Source organism: Triticum dicoccoides, chromosome 2A (genome assembly GCF_002162155.2).
Source record: "Triticum dicoccoides isolate Atlit2015 ecotype Zavitan chromosome 2A, WEW_v2.0, whole genome shotgun sequence".
Lineage (NCBI taxonomy): Eukaryota > Viridiplantae > Streptophyta > Magnoliopsida > Poales > Poaceae > Triticum > Triticum dicoccoides.
This window is the reverse complement of record NC_041382.1, coordinates 328248183-328254778: the sequence shown is the minus strand read 5'-3', so window position 1 is coordinate 328254778 and position 6596 is coordinate 328248183.

The following is a 6596-nucleotide window of genomic DNA, read 5'->3' as shown; positions in this document are numbered from 1 at the left end:
AAGCCATGCCCGCGGTTATGGGCAGATGGGAATTTGTTAACGTCCGGTTGTAGAAAACCTGAATTTGACCTTAATTAAAATGAATCAACAGCGTGTGTTACCGTGATGGTCTCTTTCCGGCGGAGTCCGGGAAGTGAACACGGTGTTGGAGTTATGCTTGACGTAGGTTGTTTTAGGATCACTTCTTGATCATACTTTTATCGATCGTGCTTTGCCTTCTCTTCTCGCTCTCATTTGCGTGTGTTAGCCACCATATATGCTAGTCGCTTGCTGCAGCTCCACATCATACCTTTACCTTACCCATAAGCTTAAATAGTCTTGATCGCGAGGGTGCGAGATTGCTGAGTCCCCGTGACTCACAGATACTTACAAAACTCGCTTGCAGGTGCCGATGAGACCGTGCAGATGACGCAACCAAGCTCAAGGAGGAGCTCGATGAAGATCTTGTCCTCGTGTTGTTTCGTCTAGTTGTTCAGTAGTGGAGCCCAGTTGGGGTCGATCGGGGACCTTTGTCGCATTTGGGGTTCTTCTTTATTTTGGTTCCATAGTCGGACCTTGATTGCATTTGGATGTTGTAATGCTTTATTCATGTATTGCGTGAAGTGGCGATTGTAAGCCAACTATGTATCTCTTTCCCTTATGTATTACATGGGTTGTGCGAAGATTACCTCACTTGCGACATTGCTTTCAATGCGGTTATGCCTCTAAGTCGTGCTTCGACACGTGGGAGATATAGCCGCATCGAGGGCATTACAAGTTGGTATCAGAGCCTTCCCCGACCTTAGGAGCCCCATTGCTTGATTGTTTTTAGCGGCCGAGTTGTGTCTACAAAAAATGTTTTGAGTCATTTAGGAATTATATATCGGAGAGTTTAGGAATTCTTTTTACTTCCTAGTCTCCTCATCGCTCTGGTAAGGCATCCTGACGTAGAGTTTTGACTATTCTCTTCTCAAATTTCACTAAAAAAATTTAGGATCACGCAGGTATCTTGGAATCGTTCCGATGGTTTTATGATGAGAACATTGTATTGGTGCCTCCTGTCAGGGGTTTTGTGGAAGTGTCCCGGGGAGTTGAGCTCTGATGTGTTGTCATCATAATTTTATCGTTGCAGTTCTGGAATACCTGAAATTAGTACGCCAACATCGAAAATCTCTTTTATGCAGTTCGTTGGTGAGATAACCTCGACGCCACCCAGTACTGGGGCGGGAGTTCGGGAGTATTGCCATAACTTGTATAACGGATGCTTTTCGAAGGTTGAGGTAGACGATTTCCGAAGGTTTCTTGGTTATGTGTTGAAGGATGGATACAGCTAGATGTAGGATTTGCTAGTTTTGGGTGAGATATTATGCTTCCCCTGTATCCCCAACACCTGATTGCATAACCGGAAAGGTTCGGGAGTTTCATAGGTGGGAATTCAAGTAGCTCTTAGGATATCTTTTCGACAGATGTATGATATGAAATTGGGGTTCGACGTCTAGTGGTCCGCCTATCCACGGTTGGTTTTACAGTGGTCTCGCTGTGTCTTAAAGAGTCCTTGGCTATGCCGACTCGGGGACGCTTCATATGTCATGTGCACTGCCTTGTACATGATGGTGTTGTACGATCGAGCCCGTGTAGGCCCCACCACGAAAACTTCGGACGAAATCTCTATCATATGTTTGTTCCGGCTTATTCCGCAAGCCAACCCTTTGTTTTTGTTTTGAGTTGTGGTATTCGAGTTGCTTCAAAGTCAAGTGTTGATTCCATAACTTTCCTAAATGGTGTTCTCATACTCCGATGTGAATACCAATCCTTCATGATAATCAATATTGTCATGTCAATCCTCTTTTTCAACCGGTGTGCTTCTCTTCAAGTGGGTCCGATCATTTCAACATCCGCAAGATCAAGTATCAGTTTCTTCTCAATGTTGTTTATTTCATCCGTCTCCAAGTTGTCTTTGTTTTTCCCACCCTCCCTCCCTTTGTTTCTTTAAGGACTCAGATGTCTTAATCAAGTATCTTTCATTCTTGTGAAGTATCTCCATCCTTTCCTGTCAATATTCTTATCCGGTGATTCTCATGAAGATTCTAACGGAGCTTCAAGTTCGTCACTCTTCACTCCTTTTCTTCTCCGGTGGATTCAATTCAAACTTTGTGGATCATATCCCTTTTCCCTCGTCCCTAATGCTTTTCTCGTGCCGGTGCACCTCATAATAATTCACTTCTCGCTATTCATTTATTCCGGCATGCTCAAATTTTCTCAAAAGGCTCGTCTTGTCATTCAAGATTCTTTCAAGATCTTTCGAGGATGTTATCTCATTCAAGTCATTTAATTCAACCGGTGCAACCTCTCTTTTAAATCATTTCAACGGTGTTTCTTTTGAGTGGGCCCTAACCCACAGGTCTTTTTCCAGGATCTTACCTGACTCTTCTAATTTTATCGGAGCTATTCTCAAATCTTTTAAAGTTTGACGTAAAAATGATTTATCACCAGTCAAATGCCTTTCTCCAAGATCAGTTAGATTCTTTCATCGTTGGCTCAACCTCTTCGTTTTGATTCTTCTAGAGTGTTTAAACAATTCATGGTGGTGTTTCTCTTTGTCATTCTCAACACTTGAAGACCGAAGAAGAGTTTCTCTTCAATCTTATCCGTTCTCTCAAAGATTCTTCATTCAAGATTGTTGCCATCCTCTCTTAATTGTTTTCGATTGTCAGAATTCTTTTCACCTATCCGGAGCAATTCAAGAGTCTTCTCAGTTGTTATTCGGAGTCCATCATCTAAGATTTGTTCATTCTCGCCTTTCAGCTCTCTTTCTCTAAATCTTACCGGTGCATCGTCCAAGTGATCATCTAATCAGTTCTTGATCCCTTTGTTCTCTTGTCTCTAAATTCTCTCAAGCATCTTCTTTCATTTGCTAATTCGTCCCGGTGTTGTCCTTATATTTCCTTCGGTCATTTTAATTCTTACGGTGGTTCGTGCAAGATTCCTCTTCTTTCGTTATCATATCAATTTATTCGTTGTTTTCAATCCTATCGGTGGTTCGTTGAAGACCTTTTCCAAGTCGATTCTATATCTATCTTAATTCTTTCTACGAGAATAAGTAGTATGCCAATTCCATGGCTTGTCATCAATTTGAATTGGTGAAGGATACGCATAACATAATTCTTATTCTTGTTCCATCCAAATGATTAATTCCTTTTTCCGGAGTGGTTCATCATATCTTATTCTCAGTTTCATTTGTCTCATCTTCACTTTTTCCCGGAGTTCCAACCTTTACAATTTTTTTACCACGGAGTTTCATCTAAATCGGTACAAGGATTCACCTTGTGTTTTCAACTTCTCTTTCTTTCTGTTTGATCATTCTTTTGTTTAACGGAGTTCTTCATGAAGGTTCTACATGATGGTTCATTAAGAATTTAATTCCTTCTTGAAGTGTTCATCAACATTCTTTTCAGAGGAGCTCAAGTTTTCTTCATCTTGCTATCCGGAGTGCATTTCTATCTACCGTATCATTGGAGGTGGTATTATGTCATTCTTGATAATTTGAGTTCATGTTTTCATGATTCACATGTTGCAAAGATTGGGATATTTTAAATCCATCAACCTATTCATTGAAATTATCTTGGGTTACATTTCATCTAAAGCCTTCCCTGAGGATTGCCGATATCCATGGTGCTCATAAATGACCCAAGTTCTTCATCTATCCTCCCAGTGAATAAGTTTCTCGTCTCCTTGTTGATATCAATCCAATCTTTGATTTTGTTAGTGGCAGGTTGTCACCTCATAAGTTGAGATGTATTCCATAAGACCATATCAAGTTTATCATTTTTCGTGGTTGGTTTTCCAACAACTCCGTTCAACCCTTCTCCTAAAGATGCCTTTTCAAGCTCTTTTGTAGCAGAAGTTGGCATTGTCTTCTACATTCGTTTGTATCAATTATCTTTATTCTATTCTTTCGTTCCGGAGGCATTGTGATGTTGCTCTCTGCAACCCATCTTCTTGTTTTGTCAGGATCGTGTTCTTTTCGTCCTTATCCTTTTAACCGGGCTGTCGTGCATGCTTTTCAAATTTTTCCCATTCTGCCAAGTTTTGCCTCCCTTCTCAGACGGAGTGCTGCTCAAATTATATCATTCTTAATCCTTCTCTATCTTGTTTTAACTAGAGTGGTTTCAATATACATCTTGCCCTTCAACCTCAAGGTTTTTCGCAATGTTCCTTGTCCCTCTTTTCTAACGGAGTGTTTTCAAATTTGTCATCTCCGTTATTCTTTTTCTCGATATGGCTTAACCTTTTCAAGGTTCTTTGGTTTCACTCGTTTGTCAAAGGAGCAACTTAGTTTTACCTCTTCTCTTTTCTCTTCCGTTTTTTCCCTCCGGTGCCATTCTAGATCTCGGGACGAGATCCTCTCGTAGTGGTGGAGTGTTGTAACGCCCCGAGACTGATGTGTTAGGTGTCCTCCAGTTATTCGCTGTTGTTCCTTGTCATTGCTTGCGTGTCATGCATTGCATATCATGTCATCATGTGCATTTCATTTGCATACGTGTTCGTCTCATGCATCCGAGCATTTTCCCCGTTGTCCGTTTTGCATTCCGGCGCTTCGTTCTCCTCCGGTGGTCATTTCTACCCTTCTTTCGTGTGTGGGGATTAAACATTTCCGGATTGGACCGAGACTTGCCAAGCGGCCTTGGTTTACTACCGGTAGACCGCCTGTTAAGTTTCGTATCATTTGGACTTCGTTTGATACTCCAACGGTTAACCGAGGGACCGAAAAGGCCTCGTGTGTGTTGCAGCCCAACACCCCACCAATTTGGCCCAAAACCCACCTAAACCTCCTCCATCATCTCGGTCGTTCGATCACGATCGCGTGGCCGAAAACCGCACCTCATTTGGACTCTCCTAGCTCCCTCTACCTATAAATATATGCTCCCCTCCCGAAATTCGCGGATAAAACCCTAGCCATCTCCCTCCTCGCGCCGCCGGACAAAGTCTGCCAGGCCGGACATGTCCACGCCGCCCTCCTTAGCCAATCACAGCCCGCCACGTCACCACGCAGAGCCCCACTTCGCCGCCACCGCCGGGGCCCAGATCCGGCCCGCCCAGGGGACGAATCAGGCCGCGCCGGGCCCGCGCTCCGCCGCCCGACCTCACCAGCGCCTCCACCGCGCTGCCCCTCGAACCCTGCTGCCTCGCCACCGTCGACGAGCACCGCGCCGGAGCGCCGCCATCCAGGTGAGCTCGCGCCTCCCCGTTGCCCTGTCTCTGGCTTTTTTTCTCTCTCTCGATCTCTCCTCATCTCTCTCTGTACTTCGACAGGAAGTGCGCCGCCGCCCCGATCCGCTCCCGACGCCGTTTGGAGCTCCTCCGAGGACGGATCCGGCACCCTCTCCTCTGGATCCGTCCATTCCCGCCAATCCCTACCGTGCCCGCCTCACCGGAGACCTTCCCCGGCCTCCGTTGACCGCCATGGCCTCCTGCCTCGTGCAGTCGGGAGGAAGGAGGCGACGAGGGGAGCGTCGCCCCTGGGCCCGACCTCGTCCAGGCCCATCTCCACCGGCCCAGCCTCGTCCTGCCTCTCCCCCCCTCGTGGGCCGAAGCCCATGGGTGAGCCCCTCCTATTCCCCGCCCGTGCAATGAATAGTTATCCAACGCTCACCTTTCAGTCCTGTTTTTTTCACTAAGTCCCCGAAATTCCCAGATTCATATGCACATGTTCATCGCATCGTAACTTGGCATCCATAGCTCCGATATCATGCATATAGCATATCTAAATGTTCATCTCAGAGAGTACATCATTTCATTCCATTGCATCATTTTCATTTGAGTTCATCTTGATGCCCGAAATGCTGTTAGAAGATGGCTACTTGAGATATTTGTCGGATCTGCTGCTCCATTTAGATATTTGTCATTTTTGCCATGATTATTGTGTCCATGATATGCCCTGGTGCTCTTCATATGTTTTGTTAAGGGTTTTTCCATATTTCCAGAGGTGCAACCCATGTATTTTTGTGATGTGTGTGGTGACTAGCAGAAGCTTGCCAAGTGAGGCACTTGGTAATGCTGATTTCAGGGACTTAGCATTTCCACTAAGTCCTTGATCTGTTTATCTCATTATGCCATATGTTCATGTTGTTTCCTAGTGATCCGTGCCTCTTTTGAGGATGATCAGTAAGGATGTTTTGTTAATCTTGTAGTGCTCTATCCATCCATGTCTTTGTTTGCAATTATGGAGCACCCTAGCTTGAGTCAATCGAGCTCTACTTTTGCTATTTCGTGAATCTGGGTAGATTGTCTACTTGTTAGCAATCTTGCCGGTGATGTTGTAGTTGATCCGTGCATGCTATGCTATTGTTCTTGCCATGTATAGCTTGCATTTTGTGTATTCTTGATGGATGTATGCTTAGTTGGTCATGACTTGCCCCGTAGTGAGTGCATCGAGCTCGTAAACATGCCTACTTGATATCTGTTTTCAGCATGCTCCAGTTTTCACTAAGTCTGTGATCTGATTATGTTTTTGCCATGTTCACATGCTTGCAATTGTATTTTCTGATCCCTTTTGGCTCAAGGTTAATAAGGGACTTTTGTTAAGCTCTTTGAGTAGCTCCATACCATGCTTTACT